At 45.6% G+C, this 15038-nt stretch overlaps 1 long non-coding RNA gene across 1 annotated transcript; it reads left to right on the top strand.

Annotated features, from left to right (window-relative positions):
• Positions 1 to 625: 625 nt before the first annotated feature.
• LOC105536245 lies at positions 626 to 14644 on the top strand. The gene is made up of 4 exons (XR_001005563.1): positions 626 to 764; positions 1129 to 1313; positions 12323 to 12384; positions 14485 to 14644. It is a non-coding gene; the product is annotated as an uncharacterized LOC105536245 (long non-coding RNA).
• Positions 14645 to 15038: the final 394 nt, after the last annotated feature.

Below are 15038 nucleotides of genomic sequence, written 5' to 3'. Positions count from 1 at the left end.
TTCTGTGTGGTGGTATGACACCATGCGTACCCAGCATGTTTCACAGGGGACTGAAAATGCCTGTTTAGTTATCCACCTCTCTGGCCAGGCTGTGAGCTTGGGGAGCAGGGGCCGGGTGCTCATTTCTGTCTTCCCAACCATGCTTGGCACATAGTAGGTCCTTTATAAATATTTAATGGATGAGTGAAAGAACACTTGGATTTGGAATGAAGCTCTGTGTTTTTCCCTGCTCTGTGACTGCACATACATTTGGAGCAGAGAAGCTTTTTTATTTTACCCTGCTGTGTGACTGCGGATAAATCCCTCTCCTCTCTGGGCCTCAGTTTCCTTGCTTCTGGAACAAGCAGGTTGAACTTGATGATCTCTTAGATCCCCTCCAGTTCAACATTCTCTCCGTATTCAGGGGATGGGAGAGGGTTGCACTTACTGCCTTCTTGTTATAGGGCAGGGTCATGTGACTAGTCCTATCTGGTGAGTTGCAAGTGGAAATAACAGATGTCACCTCCAGGCTGGAGCATTGCATTGCTGATGCAAGATGCTCCAGAATTCTTTCCCTCTGTTATGGGTCATGGCAACCACCAATGTTGCAGGTGGTGGCTGAATCTTGCAAGCAGGGACTTGGAGCAGATGTCCCAGCTGAATGGAGCATAAACAAGACGTAAACCCTGGTTGTTATAAGTCACTGGCTTTTGGGGATTATTTGTTATTGCAGCATAATGTGGCCTATCCTATCTGGTGTGGTTACTCTGGGTAGTGTGTGAAAGGTGGGTGTTAAGGGCAAGAATGGAAGCAAGGAGAGCTTGGAGGAGGTTATTTCATTCCTGTGGGTGAGAGACTGAGAGTAATCACCTGATGCCATTACTCTGGGTGCTTGGGCAAGGAAGGGTAGTAGTGATGGAAGTGGTGAGAAAGAAATGGATTCAATTACATTTTGGAGCTAAAGAGGCCATGACTTGATAATATAAGGAATAAGAGAATGAAAAACCTACGCTAAGGGTCCCTGTCACTCACCACTTGAAGAGCTTTCAGATCACGAGTTGGGCTGAAAGCTCCTCATGCAATCTGATATTAGATAATAAATTCTGCTTGTCTTTGCTCAAGAAATGGGTCTCTGCTTTCATTTTTGAGGGCTAAAGAAGTTCCTGCAAGAGAAGAGTGGGACCTGGGCCTGCCTTTCCCGTTGCCAAGGTGCCTTCTGCTGGCAGCATTATCCATTATGACTGACCATGGCAAATGCCGGTCAGCTGGTCTCACAGCAGGTGTTAGGAAAATAGTCTTTGGCTTGATTATATTATCTGGCTCTCCCCAAGGAGGTAAGAAAATAGACCTATATCCCTCCGGCTTTGTGTTTCGAGCTCTCTCCCCTGCCTTGTGTATGTCATAGCTCAATCAGACGATGGTTTTTTAGAATAGTTGCTGCGAAAAGGGGTTAGCCAGGGAAAATCTTATTAGAAGGAGAATTGTGTCAGGAGAGAAGAAAGAGAAATGCAATTTAGCATTGTATGTTCTCATTGAAACAATCGTGCATCTTTGAAAGGAAACAGCATCATTTAGACAGGACAAAGGGGTGGTAAACCCTGCAATTATCCTGGGGGCCAGGGGGCAAATGTCATATGGCAAAGGTCAGGTCACCCTTGGGTTTGTGGTTTGCTACTTTCACTGGCTGCCTTTCTCTTTAGAGCTGAGAAGCTGGGTGAAGGTGTCCATTCCAGTGGATTGTGTCTTAGCATTCTGTCCCCAGTGTGCCGACCTATGCTGTCCAATGTGGTAGCCACTAGCCACATGGGGCTATTTACATTCAAATTAATTACAATTAAATAAAATGAAAAATTCAGTCTCAGTTGCACCAGCTGCATTTTAAGTCCTCAGTAGCCTCATGTGGCTAGTGGCTATCACATTGAACAGTATAGATATAGAATATTTCCATAATCACAGTAAGTTCTGTAGGACAAGCTGGTGTAGACTCTAGGGTGGGGGGACTTAAAATGGAAGACATTCAAACAAGAAAAATGGGGAGAATTATTATCAGCTCTAGTTTAAGGAGCCCATATGCTTCTCACCTCTGTCTCTCGCTAACTGACATACCTGGGCCTTAGAACCCGGATCTTATTTAATCCTACAGCCACCGCCCCCCAATCTCTCTGCAATATGGAATCCCAGAGGCTACTATGGAGTGGTTCATTTTGCTAAATTTGTATTTACCTAGCAACTTCTACAATCATCACTGGAGGGATGCTTTCCTGGCGACATAGGCTGTGTTAATTCCAGGCGATGCTGACCTGCTTAGGGCAACCAGATGAGATAAATGTAGAGAGAGGGGGAGGACACTCAGGGGACCTGCTGGAGTGGCAAAAGAGTGAGGCCAGAGAGACCTGGGGGTGGGGAAAACTGGCTCTGCCGCTTAGCAGCTCATTGGCCCCCATATTGTCTCTTCTTGCCCTGACAATCCCTCTGTGAAGCTAGGAAGTTCCTTTAAAATACAAATCAGGGCCAGGCATGAAGGCTCACACGTGTAATATCAGCACTTTGGGAAGCTGAGGCGGACAGATCACTTGAGTTCAGGAGTTCAAGACCAGCCTGGCCAACATAGTGAAACCCTGTTTCTACTAAAAATACAAAAATTAGTTGGGCATGGTACCACACCTCTGCAATTAATCCCAGCTACTTGAGTGGCTGAGGAAGGAGAATCGCTTGAACCTGGGAGGTGGAGGTTGCAGCGAGCCAAGATCACACCACTGCACTCTAGCCTGGGCGACAGAGCAAAACTTCATCTCAAAACAAAGTCACTCCCAAAAAACCCAAATCAGATCATGTCATTTCCATGCACAAATCATGACCATGATTTCCCATTGATTTAGAATAAAATCCAAATTCTACCAAGACCTATAAAGGCTCACATACTGAGTTCATCCTTTGCTCCCCAATATTATCTTTCTCCACAGCCTTGTGTTTGTATGTTCACAGCTCTCATCCTGCTAGGAACGATTTCCTTGTTTTCCTGGTTCTTGCTCAGAGCACATTCTGGATTTAAAATTCCTGCTTATTTTATTCCTCACCAGGAGAAGGACATGCTTATTTTATCCCTCACTATATTCCCAGTGTCTGGCACAGTCCCCAGAGACACAGTCCATACTTGTAGAATGAAAGAAGTAATGACCTTGTGCGTGATGCTTGACTTCTTGGAACCTCAGTTTTCTCATCTATGAAATGGGATATTAGGATGATTTTGTAAGGTTATTATAAGGCAGAAACAGAGTTCTAAAAAGTGCATTGTGTATAGTAGACATTCAAATTAGCAGTTAGTATGATCATTATTGTAAAGTTGCAAGTTCAATACAGATCACTTTTTTTTCCTCCGGAGCCATTTCAAAGTAAGTTGTTAAATCGATGCCCTGTCACCCCTGAATACTGTAGAGTCTACTTCCTTAAAATAAGGATGTGGTGTTCTTCTCATGGAACCCTGTTGGATGGCATGTGATTACTGCTGGCATTCACTCTGGTCACTTCACTGGGTAGCCCTACCCACAGGGGACTTCTCTCCACTCTAAAATTACTCTTTCTGTCTTTGCAGTCTTTTTTGTGGGGAGGGTCTTTGAAATTATGTAAATATCCTATTCACTATCAAACATTTACTTTATTCATTTATTTATATCAGTATGAACTCATTCTATGCTTTTTATTGAGTGGGCTATAATTCATTAGTATTCTCATTTATTTTGATGCTCAAATCACCTCATTTTTGGCTGGTGAGAGCCACTTCAAGCTGGCATCTGTGTCCCTTGATGTGACCCCTATGATACTTTGAATGTTTTCTTGCTGTCTGGCACAAGACGTTCCAGTTATCTTGTTTTTTCCCAGAGCCAGCCCTGGAATCAGCCATTTACCTAAAGTGCCTTGATTCAATTTAGTGGAGAATATCTGGAAACAAAGATATTGGTGTAAAGTATGTTTATAGCTATTAGGGCAGCACTGCTCCCAGGTCCTCTTAGTGTGCAAATTTAGGGAGTAGGTGTGTGTATGCACACATGTATATGTATGTGGATATACACATATACAAACATGTTTACATCTATATTTATTTCTAGATTTTTTCTCTATATTGGAAACCAGAAAGTCACGTTGATACACCTCTGACTTCAGTCCATCACCATAGAGCTCATTCTGGTTCTCTTCCTTTCCACATTTGTGACTCCCTTCTCTGACAGTGAGAAATACATTTATACTCAATGGTCAATGTAATGATTCTCCTGTTTCACCTGCCATCCCTGCCATGCACGGACACCCTTGTCACCTTACCTGCGCACTCTCATCCCATCTTGGCTGCACCCAGCATGGGCTCTGATGACTGTTATTGTTGTTGTTGTTGTTATTTTTATCCTTGGGGGGTTGGTGGGGCAGTGGAGTGGATGGGGCGCTTATGTCATTTAGGTCACCTGCCCTTATTTGGCTGAAGGGACCAGTCCTGGAGGCTCACAGGTGCATTTTTTTTTAAATATTCATAGAATGCTTCTACGCAGTTCCTTTAAGAGGTCAAAGCAATTTAAAAAATCCTTGATAATTATCCAACATTCCAAAATTGATGACTGATTCCAAGTGCTGTGTGTTTTATTCTCTTTCACCTCCTCCGCAGAAATCAAAGGGAGGAAAAGTAAGTAGCAGCTGAAATGATCCCCCACTCACTTTCTATAAAGAGGAAAATTAGCTGCTCTAATAATCATGAATATTAATGTATAGCCAATTTCACTCAATTAAAATGATGATCTATAATTTTGCCTTGGAGCTTTATGGAGGCCATTTCAGTGACTACTGAGAAGTTGGATGCTTTTTAAAGTTCATGGGTTTGGCTTAACTCTCCCATCCCCATCACTGGCTTCCATGTAGGAAGGACCCCAATTCCTTCCTTGACCAAATTTCTCAGCTTTTAGACAATGCATTCTTTCTATTTTTAGGGCTCAGGATCTATCATTGCCATGGTGAGTTTATGAGATCTCGCACAACTCACATGCATTCCCTTCTTCTTGAACACTGCTCTTCACACGTCTCTGATCCACAGGGTCCCTGGGATGTCTACCCACTGACCACATGTGTCCAGTGAGGTCCCACTTTCCCTATTCATAGGAAATTAGCTAAAGGGGAAGCACTTCCCCATGTAGAGTCTATCCTGGGAATTTGGGATTGGGACTAAGAAGGGTTAATGCCAGAGGAATCCCCTCTCCTCCCCACCCTCCCCTCCCCTCCCCTCCCTTCCCCTCCCCTCCTCTCCCTTCCCTTCCCCTCCCCTCCCTTCCCCTCCCCTCCTCTCCCTTCCCTTCCCCTCCCCTCCTCTCCACTCCTTTCCCCTCCTCTCCCCTCCCCTCTTCTCCCCTCTGCAGTACAGTCGCTGCCTTGTATACTTTGTCTTCTGTAGAAGTTGAGGATATGGTGTAGCCACTGACTTCATTTTTTCTCCTGCTCCCGGCTCAACCTTTAACTTTACAGGGAGCTCTCCACGGTCCTGAAGTCAGTTCTAGGGCTCTGCAAAAAAATTTCCTTATTGGCATCTTTTGGGTGGTTCCTTTTCAAAGGGAGATCACATAGAGTGCAAGGTCTCCACCTCCTACCTTGAAGTTCTCCCAGCCTTTCCTTTTCTTGGTGGAAAAAGAATACCCACTTCTTGTTTCCACGCCAAATTGCTAGTGCACCAGTTTCCATGACAACAGAGAGCGGGGAGTTAAAGGCCAGCCTCTCATTTATAGCAGAATTAAAAACTACCCTCTTGGAGAATGAATAATGATCTCAGGAGGGTCCTGGAAATTGAAAAACATTGGCTTTTTATTTATCCATCCACATAGTATGAGACTCTGAGGGAGAAAATATGGGGGTGGCGGGGGAGTTTCTGTAAGGACTTTTCATGGGGAGAAGGGCACTCAGTAATGATGTTGGCAATAGCAATGATAACACCTTGCAGGGTCTCCACATTTTAAAATTTGTGGCAGCCACTTTAGACCCTCAATACAACCTGTGGATTTGATACAGGAAGAAACTGGGACTTCAAGTGAAGAACTGATATGTGTGCCACTTTCATGCTGTCTTTTTAGTGCCCGGAGCTTCTCACTGCCTGACTGGGACTTCCCCAGCAGTATCTAAGCAGTGACTCTCCTCCTTATCAAAAGGTACTCATCCCCTGTCCTATTCCTTCCCATCCCTGATAGCAGTGGCACCGCTGAGAAGCCGGTCTTAGCTAGAGAGCAATAGTGAATTGAAGGGTTACCCTCCCAGGCCAAGTTTACTGGTGACTCCAATGGCTAAAGAGCTGACACTTTGTCAGATTAGAGTTTGGTTATGAATGCTCTCCCCCATTCTGCTTACACGAAGGGCTGCTTTTTTTCATTGACATTGGGGCACTAGTTTATGTTCTATATATCCTCAGGACAATCCTAGGAGGCAAGTACTGTTATTATCCACATTTTACAGTTGAAGATACGACTCAGAGAGGCCATGTAACTTGTCAAAGTTCACACTGCCACGAATGCCAGAGCTGCGATTGGAACCCAAGCCACCTGACACTTCGGTAGACATGAGTATCAAGTCCAACAAGAGCCAGAATGAGTCCCCCTTCAGCTTGCTTGAAGCCCAAGGACACTTCTGAGACTTAGGGTTAATTTCAAAGTTGTTTCCTTAATTGGGAGGATTTGGATTGTAGGAAGGCTCATGGGGAGAAGGGCTTTGGGTTGGGTTCATTTAGGAACAGTTGCCCAGCACAGGGTGAAATGCAGCTGGCTGGGTGATAAATATAGAAGCTTCACAGTCACAGAAAAAAGTCCCTCAGTTTCACGCTTTGCCATTCTGGGAGGGCCTGGTAGCATCTTTAGACTTATCTCCTCATATACCAGAGGGCTGGGTGGCAATGTCAGTTTGCAATTTTATGTTTCAGAGACCCCAGAGGTGTGATCTGGTTAAATAATTAGGGCCATGCTACCATAAGAGATTAGGATTATCGAGTCTCAGAGCTAAATAGGATCTTAGAAATAGTCAAGTCCAATGTATCCCAAAGTTTTATTGTGTATACCACCAGGGATACATAAGATGGTCCAGATGTTGTATTAGTTAGGAAAAGCTTATGAATGCAGTAACAAGCAAACCCAGAATTGTCTGTGGTTTTATACAACCCGAAGTCTCTGTGATCTTACACAATCAAGCTTTGTTTCTCTTACATAAACTCTGATGGGAGTTGGTCAACCCTCTGTGGTGGTGGTCCCCCATGCAATTACTCAGGGACTCAGGCTACTTTGATTTTTGTGATGCTGCCATCCCACATGTAGCTTCTAGGTCATGAAGGCACAGAAGAGGGCTGGCAGGCTGCACATGTTGCCCAAAGCATGACCACAGATGCAGAGGTTAACAATCTTTGCTCTGTGATTGGCTTGTTTAGCTTTCATTATTGATTGGGTTGTGAAATATAAACATTTGTGAGATTTAGAAGATTAAGATCATTTTGATAGTATTATTTACAGACTTTAAATATGTGGCTATCACGCGTCTGTGCAGGGGAATAAGTACTACATAAAATAACTAGCTTAGAGTAAATAGTTTGCATCAGTAAAAAAAAAAAAAAAAATCTTTGCTCTAAATAAGAACTGACTTGGCTGGGTGTGATGGGCAGTGGCTCATGCCTGTAATCCTAGTGCTTTGGGAGGCCAAGGCAAGTGGTCACTGGAGGTCAGGAGTTTGAGACCAGCCTGGCCAACATGGTGAAACCCCGACTGTACTAAAAATACAAAAATTAGCCGGGTGTGGTGGCACATGCCTGTAATCCCAGCTACTCAGGAGGCTGAGGCAGGAGAATTGCTTGAACCTGGGAGGCAGAGGTTGCAGTGAACTGAGATTGTACCATTGCACTCCAGCCTGGGCAACAGAGCAAGACTCCATCTAAAAAACCCAAAAAACAAAAAACAGGAATCGACTTGCAAGAAGGAAAGAGGAGGGAATTTACCAGCTAGGGGCTTGGAACCACCCACCTCATTTGTTAGTATATCATAATTACAGATTTTTACTGACCCCTGAGTAGAATCAAAGACCACCTCCAAGATTTGCTTTTTTGTCAGCAGGGGAGAAGGTGCCTCGACATTCAGAGGCAGGGAAGATGAGGCATCACTCTGTCCAGTAGAGGGAGGGATCTTGTAGTAAACTCCCAAAAGGCGATTTGAAAGGGAAACTGATCTCATCCATCTCAAAGTTGTAGCCAAAGGCAGAAACACAAACGCATATACAAAGATACACAGATACACTGAGGCAGACACACAAAGACATTCCAACGTGTGCACACACGCACATCCAGGCACACACAGGCTCACCCACGAAGATACAGCAACACTCACTTCCTCTGCATGTGTGATTCATCTCCCCAAGGCTAGGAGGAGATGCTGAAAGGACCCGGGGGTCCCATGGGGACCATGAGCAAGGCCTGTAGTGTATAAATCTGGGGTCAGCAGCAGAATAGGCTCAACCACCCTCATTTCTTCTCTCTGGTGCCCTATAAATATCTCCTGGTTCCTGCCCCACCTCCTGGCAGCAATCCTTACTGCCATCTCTCCCAGCTTGTTAGATTTAGGTGCTAGAGTGATTTGTTTCTTTTCTCCACATCAGCAGAAGCTGCCTGACGGGGGCAAATTCACCATTCAGGGAGCCTGCAGAATCAATATTACTTTCTCCTTCACTGAGAGGGAAAGTGGGATTTTTAGGGAATCAGCCATGGTTGGTTTGACTTGATCTTTTTGGCCTCGCAGAGCAAGAGAAAGGGATTTCTGACACAGGGTAGGACTGACCCCACTCCTCAGTTCAGTGTGGACTGCTGAGCCTCTGCTGTGGTTACTCTTGCACCCAGGGCCTTGGGTCCTGGGGTCAAGAGATTTAAAGCAGAAACCAGTTGGTAGACTTCTTGGAGACTTCACACATCCTATGGCGTCCCTGGTGCCAGGAGGTCTCCAGTGTCATGGTCAAGAGCATCAGCTCTGCACTCAGCCTGTCTGGGTCTAAATCTCAGCTCAGCTGGTAAGAGGCTCTATGACTTTGAGCTCGTTACAGAATTTCTCAGAGCCTCAGTTTCCCCATCTTTAAAATGAGGATAACAATGGTAGTTCCCTCATGGGACTATCATTGATACATGCCATGTAAAATATTTTAGTACACGGTCACACCCTGGGAGACAGAGTTCCAGAAGTTGTGGCTGCAAGGGTCAGGTAAGAGACGCAAACCTGACTCAAAGAGGAACATTCATGAAGATGTCACAGCTGCAAAGAGAAAATGAATGCCAGGTCCCCACTCACCTTGTTAGAGGCCCTGGCTGTTCTGAATATGCCATAGCCAGACTCAATGGGGGCCCACACTGAGCTACAGACAACGCTGGCTATGGTGGTGTTGATGGAGGGGTGAGACTGGCCTCAGGGCCTGCTGACTGTTCCTTGGGTGTCTGGGGCCTGGGCATGGATGTTACCTTAAGAAGCACACACTAATCTCCCTTCCTCCACACCACCCCATTCTCCCTGCCTTTCTTCTCAGAGCCTCATTGAGCACCTACTATATTCCAAGTGCTTGAACAAAGTAAACCTGGCCTCTGCCCTGATGGTGTGTGCCTCATAGTCTGGGAAGAAAGTCAATCAACAAATAAGCAGAAAGGTGAGCAAGATGATTCCTGATGGTGGTAAGGCCTCTCCAAAGAGGCGACATCTGAGTTGAGATGTAAGGAGGAGAAGGAGCTGGCTGTGCAGACACCTGGAGCCCGTTTCCACAGCGGGTGGGAATGGCAATTGCAAAGGCCGTGGAAAGCAGGAGACACCTGGGAGTTTTGGTGTTTTTGTTGTTGCTGTTTTGGGACAGGGTCTCACTCTGTCACCCAAACTGGAGTGTAGTGGCACAATCAGCTCACTGGAACCTCAAACTCCTGAGCTCAGGTGATCCTCCCGCCTCAGACTTCTGAGTAGCTGGGCCCCAGATGCATGCCACCACACCTGGCTCATTTAAAAAAATTTTTTTAGAGATGGGGTCTTGTTATGTTACCGAGGCTGCTCTTGAACTCCTGGCCTCAAGCGATTCTTCCGCCTTGGCCTCCCAAAATGCTGGGATCATAGCTGTGTCCAGCCCAGAGTCTTAAGTTTCACAGAGACAGAAAGAGGAACAGGGTAAGTGAAGGAGAGGGGTTGCTGCAGGAGATGAAGTTGGAAGCGTGAAGAGATGGTGTCCTGCCTCATCGACCAGTGTGAGAAATGGGGTTTTATTTTAAGTGCAGCCAGAAGTCATTTGCTAGAGGCTCCAAGCTGAGGAGAAAGACACGATTCAGTTTATATTTTAAGAGGAAGGCTCCAGCTGCTACATGCAAAGACCTGTGGAGGGGCAAGATGGGAGCTGCGAAGGCAGAGAGGAGGTGGCTGCAGGAAACCTGGTGCCTTGGACAGAGGTGACTGGAGTAGAAAGGAAAAACTGAATTCTCAATAGAGTTTGAAGGAAGAGCCAATAGGACTTGCTGACAGATTGAATTGGACTGGGTTAAGGGTGACAGATTTGAACTTGTCTGTCTCAATTTAGGCCTGATTCTATTTTCATATTAACCTTCTTGTGATGATTAATAGGATCGCTCCTTGGGATTCTGGAGGGCAGGTGGAATGAACTGCAATGGAGACTCACTCCTTCCTCAACTCACAATAAAGGGATGTCAGAGAGCTGGGTTGTAGCCCCTTCTCTGCTACAAACTTGATGAGTGGTGTTGGCTAAATCACACCACTCCCCCGGCCCTCATCCTGGCTCCGGTGTCCTCACTGTGAAATGTGCATGGTCATAGTGTCTTCACAGAGGGAGGGGCTGAGGAGAGCTGGACTTAATGCACCGTAAATGTCCAGAGAGTAGAAAGCAGTGACAAAGAAGTGCATGTGGTAGGGTTGTATTGGGAAGTGTCTCTTTGCTGGCTGATCATTCCCCTCCCCTCTCTCTCCTCCTTTCCCCTCCCCTCTCTCTCCTCCTTTCCCCTCCCCTCCCCTCCCTTCCTCTTGTCTTTCCCTTCCTTTCCCTTCCTCTCCCCTGCCTCCCCTTTCCTTCCCTCCCCTTCTTTCCCCTCTTCTGCTCTCCCCCTGCCTTTCTTCCCCCTCCTTGGTTCTGAGGACCCTTCTCTCCTTCGCCAGATGGTACTGACAGAGCCAAAGATGAAAGCACGCGGATGCATTCTGCCCACTCCCGATCCCTGGTCTCTGAGAAGTGATGAGACTGGGGCTGGGGAAAAAGGAGGTTGATCTGGAAGACCATTCTGAGCAGGAAAGGATGGTGTGGAGGCCTTTGCGAAGTGGGAGGGGTTGGGGAGGGCTTCCATCATGAGTGCAGAGGAGAAGGGCAGGGACTGAGCAGTGAGCTGCCCTGGAGGGCACCTGCCTTCTGACCTGTCATTTGTGAACAAACCACCATCCAACCATCCTGCCAACTCTCCAGCCCCATAAGAGAAGGTGAAGGGCTTGGATACTTGTGGGGAGAGGGAGAGAAGGGGTAATCTTGTTCCCTAACCAGTGAGGAACTGACCAGGGCCACTGGGAATTTTCCCATGAGCTGGGGTAGAAAGGGACCGTCTGTCACTGTTAGATGTCTATACCCAGCTGTCCCACCTGGGGAGTCTTTTCTTTAGACATCCATGAAAGTACAGTGATGTCAAAGGATGTTTAATGAGTCTCCCCAAATGGGATGTTAGGAGACATCCTGTTTATCAGTCTGAGACTTGTTGAATAAATTACATTATAGCCATACTGTGGAATATCACACAGCTATGAAAAAGGACAAGCTCAATCTCTGTGTCACCCTGAAGGGAGATTCTTAATACACAGGTGAAAAAGATGAGTTGTAGAATCATGTACATCGTACACTCTCTCTCTCTGTCTCTATACACACACACACACACACACACACACACACACACACATATTTTTTGGTAAGTTAAAAAAAGAGGGCCAGGTGTGGTGGCTCATGCCTGTAGTCCCAGCACTTTGGGAGGCTGAGGTGGGCAGATCACTTGAGCCCAGGAGTTCGAGACTAGCTTGGGCACCATGATGAAACCCTGTTTCTGCAAAAAATACAAAAATTAGCCAGTCTCATAAGTCTCCAAATAAATAAATAAATAGAAAAGCATTTTTAAAAAAAGGCATAGGGAAGGGAACTCTACAACAATCTATTAACATTGCTAACGACAGGGGTTGGAGTTAGAATGGAGTGGGGGAGATTATTGATTTTTTACTTTGTTATTTAGCATATTGCAATGCATGTTACTTCCATAATTAAGCAAATCTAATACACATTTTTATAAAAGTTCAAGGTGTCCTCAGATATGTTCAAGCCCAAAAGAATCTTATACTAAGCCCCAGTCCCTGGCCCCTGGTAAGTATTTGCAAGAAATGTTGGATGAATGATGAAAAGAGGAAGAATGAAATGTTTAGCTCAATATCTCATTTCTTGGATGGTTTGTAAAGCTTTCAATAAAACAGGAGCCTTGAGGCAGTTGGTCATTAATGAATAACTCATCATCAGAGGTCTGGATGGAATATTAAAGCAGTCCCAGCAGTCAACAGTGCCCCTTGTTAAACATGGTCCCTGCTGCAGCTAGTCTAGGTCCAGGCTCATATTCTAGCCGACAGCTTGGAGAGGAGTGATCGTCACATTTCCTCACGTAACCATCCTCATTTTTAGGGTTGACAGTTCTGCTGCTGCAGTGACAGGGAGGTGGGTGGGTGAGTCCTTTGAGTGTTGCTGGGATGTTCAGTCCCGGGGCTGTGACTGGGGAGAGTGATGTCACCCTTGATGAATTTCTGAAGACTCAGGTAGAGCGGCTCACTATGATGAAAACCTCTTATAAGTAGGTTTTTCCTTCTTTTTAGTAAACAGGTTGCTCATTACTCTTCGACAGCTCTGACCTTGGCTGCAGAGTGGGTGCTGGGTGTTGGGATAGGGGTAGGTGGAGGGGCATGCATGGAGGTCCGTCTTATCCCATGTCTCGTCTGATTTTTCTTCAGTCTCCTCCTCCTCACTTTCGGAGCAGAGAGTCCTCATGCACCACTGGGACTCCCCATCCCCTTCCCTGTCTGTCAGTGTCTTACTGAGCCAGGCAGACTCCTCGCTCTCTAAAGTGACAGTTCGTTTTCAGATTCCCTGTTCACGTTTCCATTTTGCAGGTGACAGAGACCAGTGTGTTATTCCTCGTAAGTAGGATAGCGGGAGCCTCTGGGAATGAAACATTTAGCCAAATGACTGACTCTAATGGAGAATTTTCAGGTATTTTGGTAGACAAAGGGATAGAATAATTTAGGACTAGGTCCAAGTTCTATTGCTAAATAGTATTTCCCACCCTCCCCTCCCCCCACACTTTTCTGTTGGAGACAGAGTCTCACTCTGTCACCCAGGCTAGAGTGCAGTGGTGTGATCACAGCTCACTGTAGGCTTGACCTCCTGGGTTCAGGTCATCCTCCCACCTCAGCCTCCCAAGTAGCTGGGACCACAGATGTATACCACCATGCCTGGCTATTTTTGTTTTGTTTTGTAGAGACAGGGTCTCACCATGTTGCTCAGGCTGGTCTTGAATTCCCGGGCTCAAGCGATCTCCCCACTTTGGCCTCCCAAAGTGCTGGGATTACAGGTGTGAGCCACCATGCCTGACCTATTTTTCCCCTTTTTATAAAGGCGATATGTGTTCAATTCATACCACTTGCAAAACGCAGAAAGACACAAGGAAAATTTAACAACACATTCCTCCATAATCCCTCTAGCCAAAGTGACTCATCGCAGCAGATACACACACAGTGTAAATATATATTTACAAAAGTATACTTTGCATATTCTTCTGTAGCCAGTTCTTTTCACTTAGCAATATATTGTGAGTATAGTCCCATAACTATAAATATTCATCTATACCATGAGTTTTTTCCAAATGGAAAAATTGCAAACAACACAAAACATAAAAAACAATAAATATCTCTAGTATTGCAATCCTCAGGGATAGCCATTATCACTTTAAAAATATTCTCTTGCCTTTCTTTTCTATGCATGTTCATACTAGAATCTAATCCCCATACAGATGCTCCTCGATTTACAATACGGATGTGACCCCATTGTGAGTCAAGGAATGTACTGAAAGCCTATTGCTTTCTCACCATCATAAAATGAAAAAAATCAAACCATAAGCTGGGGACTGTCTGTAGTGTCTTGACTTACTTTACCTACCCCTGTGTCCTCAGCACCTAGAAGAAGGTCTGGCATGTAAATATTGTTGAATGAATGCAAAATTATAAATGCTTATTTGGTAAATATTATTGAACGAATGCAAAATTATAAATGCATAGATGGTAAATATTGTTGAATGAATACAAAATTATAAATGCATATTTAGTAGGGTTCCTGGAGTAGAATCTGCTTCTACATTTTTTTCCCCAAAGCTTGGAAAACCCTCATTTAAAATGTTACATGTATTTTCCGCTTTCTGGGAAGGGGACTGGAGTTTACCTTTGAGCAGGACCATCCCTTGATTCTGGGTGTGAGCACTTGGTGAGAAGAAAATAAGCAAAATAACTCTCCACGGTTCTTGGGGATGCCCTGAAAGCTCAAATACTGAAGCTGCAGATGGAGCAGTTAAGTATTCTAAAGGGAACCTAAAGCAAACTGTGTGTGTTGGTAGAATGTGCCCCTGCAGGGTTGGAGCAAAATCTGTTTCTAAACTTAGAGTTTGGCTGCCCCAGGCCTGAACGCACTTGTTTGCTCTTGGGAGACAGGGTGCGCATTCTCATCCAAGCATTTGCTTGCTGGAGTTGAGGATTGAGGACCAGATGGTGGCAGAAGGGATATGCAGGCTTGCTCTTGCTCTCACCTGAGGCTAGAGAGAAGTGCCACGTCTGGTAAGGAGTACCCTGGTCTCCAGGGTTGCTCTCCCTCCGGGTAGTAATGTACCGAATCCAATGAGCAGACTTGGACTTGGCCTCTTGGCCTCTGTGGTTGTCTTGTTTGGACTGTGGGGTGATGGTGGGATGTCCTTTGGAGGAGAGATG

Source organism: Mandrillus leucophaeus, unplaced genomic scaffold (assembly GCF_000951045.1).
Source record: "Mandrillus leucophaeus isolate KB7577 unplaced genomic scaffold, Mleu.le_1.0 Scaffold157, whole genome shotgun sequence".
NCBI lineage: Eukaryota > Metazoa > Chordata > Mammalia > Primates > Cercopithecidae > Mandrillus > Mandrillus leucophaeus.
The sequence above is the reverse complement of the archived record's forward strand: the minus strand, read 5'-3'. Positions and strand labels throughout refer to the sequence as shown.